This window comes from Triticum aestivum, chromosome 4B, assembly GCF_018294505.1.
Source record: "Triticum aestivum cultivar Chinese Spring chromosome 4B, IWGSC CS RefSeq v2.1, whole genome shotgun sequence".
Lineage (NCBI taxonomy): Eukaryota > Viridiplantae > Streptophyta > Magnoliopsida > Poales > Poaceae > Triticum > Triticum aestivum.
The window spans coordinates 614,992,436-615,006,983 of record NC_057804.1 but is presented as its reverse complement, the minus strand read 5'-3'; positions in this window follow the sequence as shown (position 1 = coordinate 615,006,983).

The window sequence follows — 14,548 nt, the reverse complement described above, 5'->3', positions numbered from 1 at the left end:
GATGCTGGAGGGGACATCCCGGACTTGGTTAAAGAACTTACCACCTAACTCCATCGAGTCATGGGACCAGTTGAAGGCCCGGTTTATAGCCAATTTCAAGGACACGTGTAAATAGCCTATGTCTATAGTGGATCTTGACGCCTGTGTACAAGGTGAGAACGAATCAACAACTCATTGGGTGCACCAGGTTTCAGAAGTCTTGCACTCATCGGACCGTATTAACGCTGGTTCGGCGATCATCACCTTGGAGCGTAATTGCCGGTTTAAGTCACTGAAGATGAAGTTGGGACGTCTCAAGTGTCACTGCAACGACATAGGTACCCTCATGGCCGCTTTGGTCAAGTATGCCGATTCTGATAATACCAAGGATCCCGATTCTGATGAGGAGAAACCGGAGAAGGGAAAGAAGAACGGTGGTGCAAAGGGACAGCAGCACAACCAAGGAGGTCATGGGAATAATGGTAAGCGTAAAGCAGATTCAGATTTTGTAGCTAATGCTAATGTGCAGCACCGTAAGGGTAAACCGCCTCAGCGTGGCAGCACAATGAATCTGGAACGTTTGTTGAATCAACCCTGTCCAAAACATGGGACCAAGGAGGTGCCTGCGACACATCTCTAGAAAGATTGTAACATTATGAAGGAGTTGAAAAACTCTGATCTTTTCCGGTATGATCAGGGTCCATCGGGCGGTTCAGGTCCAGGCTTTCATGGCGGCGACAGTTCAAACTCCGGATTTTAGAATAACCAAGGCAACCAGAACAATCAAAGTGGTAATAACCAGCAGAGTAATCAAGGAAATCAGCAGCAGTCGGGTTATCAGAGTCACCCAAAGCAGTTGAATGGTGGGCAGTATCACGTATTTACCACTAGTTTGTGCAAGCGCGATCAGAAGCTTCACAAGAGGGCTATTAATGCTGTTGAAACGGCGGTGCCACGTTACCCGTGGTGGTCTGAGCAACCTCTTGTATGGAGCAGAGAGGATCATCCGCCCTGGGTTGACAATCCGGGTCACCTGGCGTAGGTGGTGGCACCTCAGGTGGGAGGTTATAAGTCCACCAAGGTACTCATGGATGGAGGGAGCAGTATAAACATTCTGTATTATGAAACCTTTCATCGCATGGGGTTGACATACAAGAGTCTTAAACCGTCCAACATTGTTTTCCATGGTGTGGTACCAGGTAAATCGGCATATCCTGTTGGCAAGATCGCTTTGGAAGTTGTGTTTGGTGATGAACACGATTCCCGGTCTAAGACATTAACCTTTGAGGTGGTGAGGATCCAGAGCCCGTACCACGCACTGTTTGGGCGACCGGCTTATGCAAAGTTCATGGCGAGGCCTTGTTATATTTACTTACAACTCAAGATGCCGGGTCATAAAGGGACCATTACGGTTCACAGAAGTCGTAAAATCGCTTTGGATTGCGAGGAAGGTGATGCGGCCTATGCTGAGTCAGTTTGTGCTACAGAGGAGTTAAAGTTTTATAAATAAAATGTTGATCTGGCAGACATGACGCCTCTGAAGAAGCCCACCACTGAGCACGACCCAACCCTACATTTCAAACAGGCTGATGAGACCAAACTTGTTGACTTTGTTCCTGGCGATTCATCCAAGCAGTTCAGCATCAGCACAAATCTGGAGCCGAAATAGGAAAGCGCGCTCATCGAGTTCATCCGTGAGAACCGGGACATTTTTGCATGGAAGCCTTCTGACATGCCAGGTGTACCGAGGGAACTCGCTGAGCACACTCTCAATATTGATCCCAAGTTTAAACCAGTCAAGCAATTTCTTCGTCGCTTTAACGAGGAAAGACGCAAGGCAATTGGTGAAGAGGTAGTGTCGGGGGTTGGATACGACATATGCCAAAGGATGGCTTATCATGGTGGGAGCGAGTAGAACGTCGCCGGTGCCTGGAAGCGGGATGAGGCGAAGACATGCACGCCGGCGGATCTTACCTAGCTTCAGGGCTCTCCTAGGAGATAACACCCCTATTGCTGCTCTGCGGGGTCTCCGCATGATCACTCAAGCAAGGTGACTACAATGGTGCTCCTGGAGCTGTTTTGGGAGGCAGGAGAGAGCAAGGCTAGTTCTCTCCTCCCGTGCTATCTGGTCTATCTCTACTCAGGTCCGAACCCTTTGCATGGGTGCCCCGGGGGGTTTATATAGGCCTACCCCCCGGGGGTACAATAGTAACATGGCTGGGCGCGGGTCCCAGCCGTCTGTCTCTCTGGCCACCGTCCTTCCCGCCGGCTTCTGGGGCCCGCCGACTGGCGGGTCCCGCGGACAGGCTTCATACTGTAGCGACGCTCCTGGTGACGCAGGCTTGGTCATCGGGTCGTGGCAACAGTGCCGCCGTCTATCGGGCGATCACTGTCGCCATTCCCCATCTTATCTGGTTAATGGCACGTGGGGCGTTGGGGAGGAGTCGGCCGACTCCAGGGAGGCCGACTCCCACAGGTCCGTCTTCGGGCGCCCAGGCCGCCTTCAGCCATCCCACTGACAGGCGGCCCCGCCACCTTCGGGTCGTACAGGCCGGCGTCGTGGGCACAGTGTACTGCGCACTGTGGCTGAGGTCAGGGCAGGCATGGCAACAGTGCCGCGCCTCGCCGGAGATCTTCCAGCGATACGGCTCAATGTAGCCATGCCGGCCCTTCGTGAGCAGGGGGAGACGGCCACGTCGTGACCGCACCCCGCATCATACTTCGGGATGAAGGAGGAGCCACGGGCCGACTCTCCAAAGTCGGCCTCCTTGAAGGTCGCCAGCTTGGAGTCGGCCTCTCTCGAGGTCGCCAGCTTGGAGTCGGCTTATCTCGGAGTCGCCGTCTCGGACTCGGCCTGAGGGGCGCGGCCTGCCCCGATGTCTTGAAAGGTCTTGGGCCTCGGGTTAGCCTACCTGTGGCCCATTACTCCGACAGTAGTCCCCGAAGCTGGTGAAGCCCGGCGATCGCTGCATTGTGGGGCTTCAGCAGCTTCAATCTTTATAAGCGCATACTCTGAGACTCGGCTGCCGTCTTTCCTTGGGCCGACTATCGAAAGTCGGAGCTTCGGTGAAGAGCCTTAGTTCAAAAGTCGCGGCGGGAAGCCAGGCGGCGTGCCTGATACGCCTCCATGCTGCCATCAAGGCGGTTCTATCGCGTGGCGCCACGTGGGGAGAACAGTCTGCCTGCCCACGCGCGCGACGGGACGGGCCGTCAGGTGGGGCCCGCCACTACCGCGCCTCGGCATACGGACGGATCCGTTGCGGCCGTGGACGGTTGGTTTTCCCACGTCGTTACTGCGCGCAGTAACTTCGTGGGGTAAATCGTGGGGCGGTGCGGGACATCGTGCGCAGTTAATCCCACGCCCGCCCCCTCGGCTTCTCAGCCCGCCGGGCTAAAAGTAGGCGGGGGGAAGCGGAGGGGCACAGCTCGCGCGCCCTTCTTCCCCGCTCCCCCGCCCCATCTTGCTCTCTCTCTCCTTCCTTCCTCCGCTGTTGAGCCAGAGCACACCATACCGCGGCGATGAGCTCTTCCTCCGCCGCGGCCCCTGCCGTGCGCTCCGGCGTGTGGGACGGCTCGGAGGTAGAGGAAGAACACATCGAGTTCCTCCGCCAGACACGTCGTCTTCCCAGCGTGGACCTCGTGCGCGCCCGCGCCGCGCCGAAGGGGGAAATCCGGCCGGCGCCGGAAGAGGGCGAGCGGGTCGTCTTCCGCTCGCACCTTATGCGCGGCCTGGGGGCTGCCGGCGAGCGGCTTTTCCGCTCGTTCCTGGAGTTCCACAGTCTTCAGCCGCACCACCTCACACCGAACACAGTGGTGCTGCTCTTCGCCTTCGCCACTCTATGCGAAGGTTTCGTCGGCCTTCTCCCCACCATCGAGCTGTGGGGGGAATTCTTCTCTTCTAAGCTCGGCACGCACACCGCCGGCGTGCCGGCTCAGTGCGGCGCCTTCATCGCGATGCGACGCTCGACGGCCGACAATCCCTTTCCTCCCATTGTGCTGATCAAGTCGGTGAAGATGTGGCGTCCCACGTACTTCTACGTGAAGAACCTCGCCTCCGACGGCGACTGGGTCAACCTGCCGCCCTACAACGCCACTCCCCTGACCGGGAGGCTCCCCAGCTGGTCCCACAGAGTCAAGTCGCTGTCCCTTGCCGGAGCCGCCGCCGTAGCGCGACTCCGAGTCTTGATACAGTCGGAGGGACTCGTCAGGGCCAACTTGCTGGCCGCCTTCGTGGCGCGCCGAGTTCTCCCGCTCCAAGGCCGTCCACACCTGATCTGTCAGATGAGCGGCCCCCGAGACCCAAGTCGGATGAGCATTAAGGAGATGCCCCGCAAGGAGGTGGCGAACATGGTGAACTACATCGCGCACTGCGAGTACGAGAAGGACTGGCAGTTCGGCAAGGAGCCGTACTCGCGCGACAACCCTCCGCCAGTGGTAAGTCACGTCTTCCTATTTGCTTTGTCTTTTTTCCTCAGCCGACTCCGACTTCTAACTCTTGTCGGCTTCTTCTGAACCAGAATCCTCTTATGCAGCCTGCCGCCGGTGCTACGAGACAGCCCCGCGAGTATGTCCCCGACCGCGCGGAGAGCGACGTCGACGACCCCGACTTGGGGGCGGCGACAATGGAAGCCGACGCCGAAGGCAGGGGAGGAGTAGCGGAAGGCGACTTCAGGCCTTCGGCCACTTTCGACGACTGGCCCGACGACGACGCCGAAGGGGAAGTCGCCCCGCGCCACCAGCCAAAGGTCCGCTCCTCCGCCAGCCAGGGCGGCGCGAAAAGGCGTCACGCCGGGCCGAGCGCGCCTGGCGGCAAATTGAAGAAGCTTAAGGGGGCAGCCATCGCGACCCGATGGGAGGAGGCGTCCGCGAAGGCCAACCGCTTCCGAAGGGAAGTGAGAAGCCCGCCGCTAGTATCCTCGTAAGTCTTCATGCTCTTTTATTTTCTTTGTCGAATCTTGTCCGAATCTTCGTTTATGTACTCCCTCCGATCTTCTCCAGGGCCCCTCTCTCCCTTGAGAGAGTCGCCGTCCCCTCTGTCATGGGGTCGGCAGAGACGTCCGCCAATACTCGGCGGGCCGACCCCGCCGCCGCCCTCCGGGAGGCGACGGAGCGAAACGCGCGGGAGAAGCGCGAGGAGGAGGAATCCGAGCGTCTGGAGAAGGCGGAGGCCGACAAGGCGGCCGCCTCCGTCCAGAAGGAGCTGGAGGATGCCGAGGCTACCCTTGCAGTGAGACGGCATGCCGAGGAGGCCGCGCGTCGCTGATCAGCGATGCTCATCCCCCCGCTATCGTCTGCGCCGCCGCCTCCGGAGTTCACGGGGCAAACCGGAGGGGCCGGCGCCGAGGACCCCATCATGGGGAAGGAGGGCGGCGATGTTTCTATGTCGGACACCCTCGTGCCGCCACCACCGCCTCCACCGCCGTCTGGGAGGCCGCACGGCAAACAGCCAGTGGATCCATCGGAGCCGCCAGCTATGGACGAGGCTGAAGCGCGGCTGCTTCTCCAAGTCGCCTCGCCGGTGCGTCGCCGTCTTGAGAGAGACCTCGGCGCCGCGTCCTTGGGAGACCGGCGTTGCCGGCTCGGCATCCCTAGACGCCGAGGCCACAAGCGCCGCGCCCACCGGGTGGGTGCGCGGAGGCGGCACCAGGCCGTTAAATGAACTGCTCCTGGAAGTCTAGGCGAAGCTGCGGGCCGAGGGCGACGCCCTTCAAGCCTGCACCCGAGCGCATCTGGCCGCACGATCGGCCGTCCGAGTAAGTTTCTTTTCCTTTGGACTCTTGTTTGTTTCTCTGTGGGGGCGCGCCAGCGCACCCACTGGGTGTAGTCCCCGAGTTCCGGGCCGGCTGCTGAGCAGGCGGTTCGGAACTCCCTCTGGCGAGTTCCAAACACTAACTTTGTCTTCAATGATTCATTGCAGGAGTATCACAACCTACGCGTCACTGCCTTCAACCGCAATGTTGAGGAGTTGAACAAGCGGGCTGCCGACCTGTCGGAAAGCCGGAGTGAGTTCTTCTTTCTTCGCGGGGGCGCGCTGGCGCACCCGCGGGCTGTAGTCCCCGAGATTCGGGCCGACTGCTGAGCAGTCAGGCCGGATCTTCCCGGCGATCTTTTTTTGCTAATGACTCATTTGTCTCTTCCTTGTTCCTCAGAAGCCAATGCCATTCTTCAGGAGTAGCTGGGCGAGGCCAATACCGCCCGTCGTGCCAAAGAGGAGGAGTGTGGCAAGCTCACCACGGAACGCGACCTGCTGGCGGCGCAGCTGGCCGAGTAGAAGGAACTGCTCAAGAAGGCACAGGACGAGGCGGAGAAGAGGGAGACCGCACTTCTGGCCGAGTTCAAGAGCGAGCACTCCTCCTGGACTGACAGGGAGGCGATGCTGACCTCCGGCTTCCATGAGATCGAGGATATCGTTGATGGTAAGTTTCTTTCGCTTCTTCGGGCTTCCGACTATGCGTCAGGCCGACTTCTGATTTTTTCGACTTGCTTCTTTTTTGTCTCGGCAGACTTCTTCCCTGGTCATTCGCAGGCAGTCCCTCCGGCCATCGAGGCTGCTCGTGCGGTGCGAAGGGCGAACGGCGAGGGGATCGCCGCCAATGCCCCTCGGACCATCGAGGAGCAGCTTCTGAGCATTGAAGCCCGTCTTCGTCCGGCTCACCGGCTGATGCGCCGGCTTCAGCGTGCCGGCGCCCAGGCGATTGCCGCCCTGTGGCCAGGCATGCCGGCTGTGCGCACCGCCAGCCGAACTGCCGACTGGCTGGAGGTCACTGCCGGCCGTCTTGAGGCTTGGAAGGGCTCCTCGGCCCGGGACGGAGCGCGCCGGGCCTTGGAGTTTGTCAAGGCGTGGTATCCAGGGCTGGACCTGGACCGTCTGGCCGCGTTCCGGTCAGAAGCCCAGGCCGAGCTGGAGGCCGTGGAGGGCGCCCTTATCGAGCGTGCAGCGGCCATCGCCGAGTACACGGACACCAGTGTCTTCGTCCCCGAGCGGGCTGAAGGCGGCGAGGAAGTGCCGCCGGAGTGGTTCGGAATGAACCGGGAGTATGGCAAAGATTCGCCGGAGGTGATCGACTCCAGCACTGAGGAGGAGGACGAGGCGGAGGACGAAGGCGAGGCGGAGGCGCCAGAAGATGGAGCAGGCGGCCAGCCTCAGCTCGACCGCGCCTCCAGCAACGAGCCGCGTCAAGAGAAGGCGACCGCCGCCGGAGGTGATCAAGCCGAGACCGCCCAGCCGACTGCCCCGGCGCCTGACACCGCCGTCTCCTCCGATCCTCCGATCCCCGATGCCGCCTCCTAGGCTGCCTCTATCTGTCTGTCTTAGTAATCTTTTGAAAACTTTGTTAGTTTCGAACAGTTCCACCCGCGGGGTGTATCTTGAACCTCTATTCGAAAATTCGGCCAAGGGCCTATGTAAATATTTATCCGATTTCCGTCTTTCCTTGCTTACTGCTCTTTAGGCTTTTCCCTTTGCCGCCTTCCCTTAGTCGCTGCCTTGCCAGTCGGACAGCCGCTCCGCGGACTGTCGCTGGGTCAAGTGCTCAGCTACTTTGGGAAGGCAAGTACTTGGCCGTTTTAGAGTTTCTTTAGCAAGTTGGATAGAAAGCGACAGGCCGACTACCCAAGAGTCGGCCGTCGTTGATAAAAGCTCATAAAGACGGCGAGCCGGCTACTCATGAGTTGGCTTCCGCTTTAGAAATGCTGGAGGCCGTCTTACGCTATGTTCATGCTTTAGGTCCTTAGCCATTTTTCGTGTGGGTGCCCGTTCTTCCCCCCTCCTGTTCGCCTCACAGTCGCTCTGCGAGCTGCGGCTTTGCCAGGAGGCGGATTGGGCACCGCGCACTACTTGTCTGACTGCGGGAAGCTTCTCATAGCGCAAGGCGGCGAGTCCCCGGGCCGACTAGTCTGGCCCGGTGCCAAGCGGCTTGCAATGAAAGTGATTTTCTCGAAGGCATAATGCTTATCATATAGATAACAAAAAGGGCAGTCCCCGAGATCGTCTCGGGGGGCCCAAAGTCTTAGTACTTTAATACAAAGGGGTAGTGCGTTACATACTGCATCAACTGTAAAATCTTCGAAGCAGATTTGCATTCCATGGGCGCTATGTTTCTTTGCCGGAGTCGTCCCTCTTGCGCGCTCGGGGCTTCTGAGCGTCGATCAGATAGTAGGCGTCGTTTCCTAGCACCTTGCTGATGATGAAGGGGCCTTCCCAAGGCGCCGACAGCTTGTGCTGGCCGGCTGTTCGCTGGATCAGCCGGAGCACAAGGTCGCCTTCTTGGAAAGATCTTGGCCTGACCTTCCTGTTGTAGTATCGACGCAGGCTCTGCTGGTAGATGCCGGACCGGCTGAGTGCCAACAGCCGGCCCTCTTCCAGCAGATCGACGCCGTCTTGTCGTGCTTCTTCTGCTTCTTCCTCGGTGTACATGGTGACTCGCGGGGAGTCGAACTCTATGTCCGTTGGGATGACGGCTTCGGCACCATAGACGAGGAAGAAGGGTGTGAAGCCGGTTGACTTGTTTGGAGTCGTGCGCAGACTCCAGAGGACGGCTGGCAGCTCCTCAAGCCAACAGCCGGCAGATCGCTCCAGCGGGACGACGAGTCGAGGCTTGATGCCGGATAAGACGAGGCCGTTCGCTCGCTCCACCTGGCCGTTTGACTGCGGATGGGCAACGGACGCTAAGTCCAGTCGGATGCCCTGTGTCGCGCAGAAACGGGCCAAGGCGCCTTTGGCAAAATTCGTGCCATTGTCGGTGATGATGCTGTGTGGGATGCCGTACGAAGTTGTGATGTCAGCGATGAAGGTCACTGCAGTCGGACCATTCAACTTCTTGATGGGTTTCGCCTCCACCCACTTGGTGAATTTGTCTACTGCGACAAGCAGGTGAGTCAAGCCACCTCGTGCCGTCTTGAATGGTCCCACCATGTCCAGACCCCAGACTGCAAAGGGCCAGGCGATGGGGATAGTCTTGAGTGCGGAAGCCGGATGAAGTGGCTTGGAACGGAAAATCTGGCACCCCTTGCACTTTTGGACTAACTCTTTGGCCTCTTCTAGGGCGGTTGGCCAAAAGAAATCGTGCCAGAAGGCTTTGGCGACGAGTGCCCTGGAGGCCGCATGGTGACCGCACTCGCCTTCGTGGATGTCTCTGAGGATTGCTTGGCCTTGTTCTGCCTCGACACAGCGTTGGAAGACGCCGGTAACGCTGCGCCTGACCAGCTCTCTGTTGACTATGGTGTAGGCTGATGCTCGGTGTTGTACTTGTCGAGCCAACATTTCATCAGTTGGCAGCTCTCTGTTTACTAAAAATCCGAGGATGGGCTGGGCCCATGAAGGTGCTGCTATTTCTTCAACTGCCACGAGTGCAACTTGGATAAGGGTGGCCGGGCTAGGAGGCGGCGGGTCGAAGTCCGCAGCCGCCTGCTGGTTTGACGAAGTCCCGGGGCTGACTGGAGCAGTCCCCGGGCCTGGCTCCGGAGTCTTCGATCCTGCCGCAGCAGTCCCCGTGCCGGGTTCTGAAGTCCCCGGGCCGGCTTCGACTGTGTGCTTCTTGGAGTCGGGTCCAGCGTCCTCAGGCGAAGCCGGCACAAAGATTGAATTTGATTCTGGTGATGGCTTGATAGAAGGCTTGAGGAGGCGCCGGAGGGCGACACCAGATGGTACTGCCTGGCGAGTGGAGCCGATTCGTGCCAAGGCGTCTGCTTGGTCGTTGTCGTTCCTTGGCACGTGGAGGAACTCGCACCCCTCGAAGTATCCGCTAAGCTGCTGAACGAGGAAACGATAGCTCGCCATATTTGCTTCCTTGGCATCCCAATCGCCAGATGATTGTTGGACTACCAAGTCGGAGTCGCCATAACACAGGATCCGGCGAATGCCGAGTTCTTTGGCAAGCCGGAGCCCGTGTATGAGCGCCTCGTACTCGGCCACGTTGTTGGAGGCGGCGAAGTGGATCTGCAGCGCATATCTGAGCTTGTCGCCCTTGGGGGAAGTGAGGACGACGCCGGCTCCCAAGCCAGTGCGCATCTTGGAGCCGTCAAAGTGCATCCGCCAATGGGTGGAGTCAGGCGCTGGAGGCAGGTACTGGGTCTCGGCCCAGTCGACGAGGAAGTCGGCCAGCGCCTGCGACTTGATGGCGGTGCGGGGCTCGTAGTAGATGGTGTAGGGAGCCAAGTCAATGGCCCATTTGGCCACTCGGCCAGAAGCATCTCGGCTTCCGATGATCTCGGCCAGCGGGGCTGTACAGACCACAGTGATTGGATGCTCCTGGAAGTAAGGCTTCAATTTCTTGGCGGCAAAATGCACGCCGTAGCACATCTCCTGGTAATGGGGGTAGTTATGCTTGGAGGTCGACAGTACTTCACTCAGGTAATACACCGGTCTCTGGACAGGTAGCGCCTTGCCTTCCTCCTTGCGCTCAACTACCATGACTATGCTGACTACTCGGCTGGTGGCAGCAATGTATAGGAGCATGGGCTCCTTGGGAGTCGGAGCCGCCAGCACAGGGGGAGTAGTCAACATCTTCTTCAGTTGGAGAAAAGCCTCGTCCGCCTTGGGAGTCCACTCAAAGAAGGTCGTCTTCTTCATGAGCTGATACAAGGGGAGAGCCTTCTCGCCCAGCCGACTGATGAATCGGCTGATGGATGCCAAACAGCCGGTGAACTTCTGCACATCTAACAGTCGTCTGGGTGCTTCCATCCTCTCGATGGCCTTGATCTTCACACGGTTGCACTCTATGCCGCGTTCGGAGACCAGGAAACCGAGGAGCTGGCCGGCTGGTACTCCGAAAACGCACTTCTCTGGGTTGAGCTTGATCTGGAATCGGCGCAGATTCTCGAAGGTTTCCTTGAGGTCCTCCAGCAAGGTCCCACGCTTCTCCGTATTCACCACAACATCATCCACATAGACGTGGGCGTTTCTGCCGAGTTGCTTCAGGAGGCACTTCTGCATGCAACGCTGAAAGGTGGCGCCGGCATTTCTCAAGCCGAACGTCATGGTCAGGTAGCAGAAGGCTCCAAACGGTGTGATGAAGGCGGTCTTCAGTCTGTCAGCCGGGTTCAGCTTGATCTGGTGATATCCTGAATACGCATCTAGGAAACTCAACAGCTCGCATCCGGCTGTGGAGTCTATCACCTGATCGATTCTCGGCAGAGCAAATGGGTCCTTGGGGCAAGCTTTGTTGAGGCTCGTGTAATCAATGCACATCCGCCACTGCTTGTTCTTCTTCAGCACCAGTACCGGGTTTGCCAACCACTCTGGAAAAACACTTCCATGATGAAGCCGGCCGCCAGGAGCCGGGCTATTTCTTCTCCAACAACTCTTCTTTTCTCTTCTGACAGGCGGCGCAAGGGCTGCCTGACGGGCTTCACATCAGATCGGATGTGTAACTTGTGCTCCGCAAATTCCGTCGGGACACCATGAATGTCCTTGGGGGACCATGCGAAGATGTCGCGATTCTCATGGAGGAAATCGACGAGCTCGCCTTCCTATTTGCTATCAAGGCCAGTGCCTATGACAGCGTACTTCTCCGGGTGCTCTGGGTCCAACGGTATCTTCTTTGTTTCCTTGGCCGGCTTGAATGATCCCTCTACTTCCGACTCCTTGGGGTCGGGCGATAACTCGGGCTGCTTGCCGGCCATCGCCACGACCCGATCAAGAAGCCGTTTCTCAGCTGCGATCACCAAGGACTCGGTCAGCCGACTACTTTCGGCCGCGCAAGCGGACGACTTCCTGTAGTCGCCGGACACGGTTAGGATTCCCTTGGAACTCGGCATCTTCATCTTGAGGTAGGCGTAGTGGGGTACCGCCATAAACTTGGCCAGGGCGGGTCGGCCAAGCAATGCATGGTACGGGCTTTCAAGGTCCACCACCTCAAACCAAATTGGCTCTCGGCGGAAATGATCCTTGTCTCCGAAGAGGACATCTATCAGGATCTTGCCGATTGGCGAGCAGGAAAGGCCGGGGACGATTCCGTGAAACACAGTCCGGCTGCTCTGAAGCTGTCTTCGCTTGATTCCTAGTTTCTCCATCGTGTCCCTGTACAGGATGTTGATACTGCTGCCTCCATCTATCAGTACTCGCGAGAAGCGAGCGGCCCGCCTGTCCGTGGCAAGGGTGGCACCTAGGACCAAGGTGTAAGAGCCTGGGCTCGGCATCACCTCTGGGTGATTAGCTCTGCTCCAACTGATGGGCCTTTCGGACCAATGCATGAACTCTGGAGTGCTTGATGCAACTGCATTTACTTCTTGCTGCTGTTGGCGCCTACTGCGCCGGTCATCCGCTACACTGGTGAACACCACATAGGCTCCGTGCTCGTCCGGGAACTCGTCTCGTATCGCGCCGACTGGCCTGACGGCCGACTGCTAGGGCGGCTGCGGAGGAGGCGGCCCAGCAGGAGGGGGAGGGAGCAGGTCGTCCCCCTTGGCGATTCTGGTCAGCCAGTGACATTTCCGGGTGGTATGGTTGGACGGCTTCGCGCCGCTGTGGAACTTGCAGGGACCATCCAGAGTCTGCTCGTAGGAGAAAGCCGGCAGCCAGTTGGACTTGCCGCCCTTCTGCCGCTTTGCCGGAGGCGGTCCCTCCAATTGCTGGTCCTCTGCCGTTGCCACCTGCCGACTGCTGGAAGTCGACAGCGGGGCCTTGCGCTTCTGGTCATTCTGCTGCTGCCGCCGACTGGTGTCTCCAGCCGGAGTTCTTGGAGCCTGAGGGGCGACTTTGCCAGTTGCGCTGACCCGAATCTCCGCCTTCATGGAGGAGTCGGCCGTGGCGTACTTGTCCGCCGTGATCAGCAGCTCGTCGAGGGTCTTGGGCTCGTCGCAGAGGAGCTTGTGCTTGAGGAGGGTGCCTTCTCTGCACCCGGCAGTGAAGTAGTCGATGGCCTGCACCTCGCGCATGCCCTCGCAGGAGTTCCGGAGTTCGCCCCAGCGCGTGAGGTAGTCGCGAGTAGACTCGTCAGGGCCTTGCACGCACAAGGAGAGCTGGCGTGGCTTGGGAGGTCGCTTGTACGTGCTCGTGAAGTTGCGGACGAAAGCCTCGGTGAAGTCGACCCAACTGTTGATGCTGCGAGGCTTCAGACTGTTTAACCACGTCCGGGCCGAGCCCTGGAGCATGAGCGGGACGTATCTTACGGCAACACGCTTGTTTCCGTTCGCTATGTTGACAGCCGTGGAGTAGTCGATCAGCCAATATTCCGGCTTCATGGTGCCGGTATACTTTGGCGTGTCTCGGGGGAGCGTGAACCCTTTGGGAAAAGGCTCGTCCCGGATGCGGGGTCCAAAGCAGGGGGGACCCAACTGGTCTTCTTCTTCCAGCGCCAGGGATCGGTGGAGTCGGTCGATCCGGTGGCGGGCGTCATTCTCTCCGACTCCCTCTTGGCGGCCAAGGCGGTCGCCGAGAGTCGGATGTTCCACAGGCGGCGGGGAGACTCGCCTTTCTCCGCGAGGAGGGGGAGGCTGGTAGTCGTCCCGCCGTTCCACCGCTCTGGGGCGGCCGTCTTGGTCGCGCTCGATGGTGATGTGAGTCCGGCTATGGCTGACAGCCGGCTCCTTGTCCTTCTTCCCACGGGCCCCGCCAGTCGGCGTCCAAGACGTCGCACCTTGGTCTCGGCGAGGCGGTGGGTCGTAGTTTTGGCGCTGCAGCGCCTCGGTGCGGCAGCCGGCACCGTTCTGTGCGGCGGCCGCATCGAGGAGCTGCTGAACTCGCTCCGTCATTATGCGGCGCTCTTCGCCTTCGAAGTTGTCGAGCTCGTTTGCCGCCGCCTGGGCGGCACGAATATTCTCTACGGGCGTGGCGTACACATGGCGATCAGCCCCGAAGAGGTTTGCGATTGCTGCGCCGCGCTGTCGGACCGCGCCTAGGCGGCTAGGCCCAGTTGGAGCCGGCGAACCGCCTACGGTGCGATCCATCTCTCGTTGGTAAGCTTCTGACAAGCGCCTCATGCTTGCCAGCTTCTTCGCGCCTTCGACGAGCTGAAGGCGGAGTGCCTCCAGCGTCTCGGCGTCGGCGTCCTCCGGAATTGGCACCGCAAGGCTTCGCAGGGCCGCCGAGCGGGTCATGCGCTTCCTCGCCGGAGCGCTCGCCGTGTTCGAGGACGAGGATCTCGGTGAAGGTGCTTCCGCCGCTCCCCGCGTACGAGAGCGGCTCGTCGTAGACCACCACGTTGGTGGGGAACGCGTCGAGCGACGCGGTGTCGGAGTCGACCAGCATCGGGTCGGTGGATCCTATGGACTCCAGGTCCGCGGCAGGCTCGCCGGCGACGTGGAGTTGGTCGAGGAGGCCCACGAGGAGGCTCTCGGGGGCACTCATGCCTGCGTTTGATGCAGGCTCATCGGAGAGGCGAATCACCGATAAGATCGGCGAGGGAACTGGCTGCACAGGCGATCTCCGCGCCGTGCAGTGCGTCGGCACAGACGCCATCCGGCGTGCCGGGCTGGCTGCGCTCGCCGGGAAGGAACAGGGTTCCCGTCCAGAGCAGATCTCCGGACGATGGTGCACCTCGCCCCACGGTGGCCGCCAAATGTCGGGGGTTGGATACGACATATGCCAAAGGATGGCTTATCATGGTGGGAGCGAGTAGAACGCCGCCGG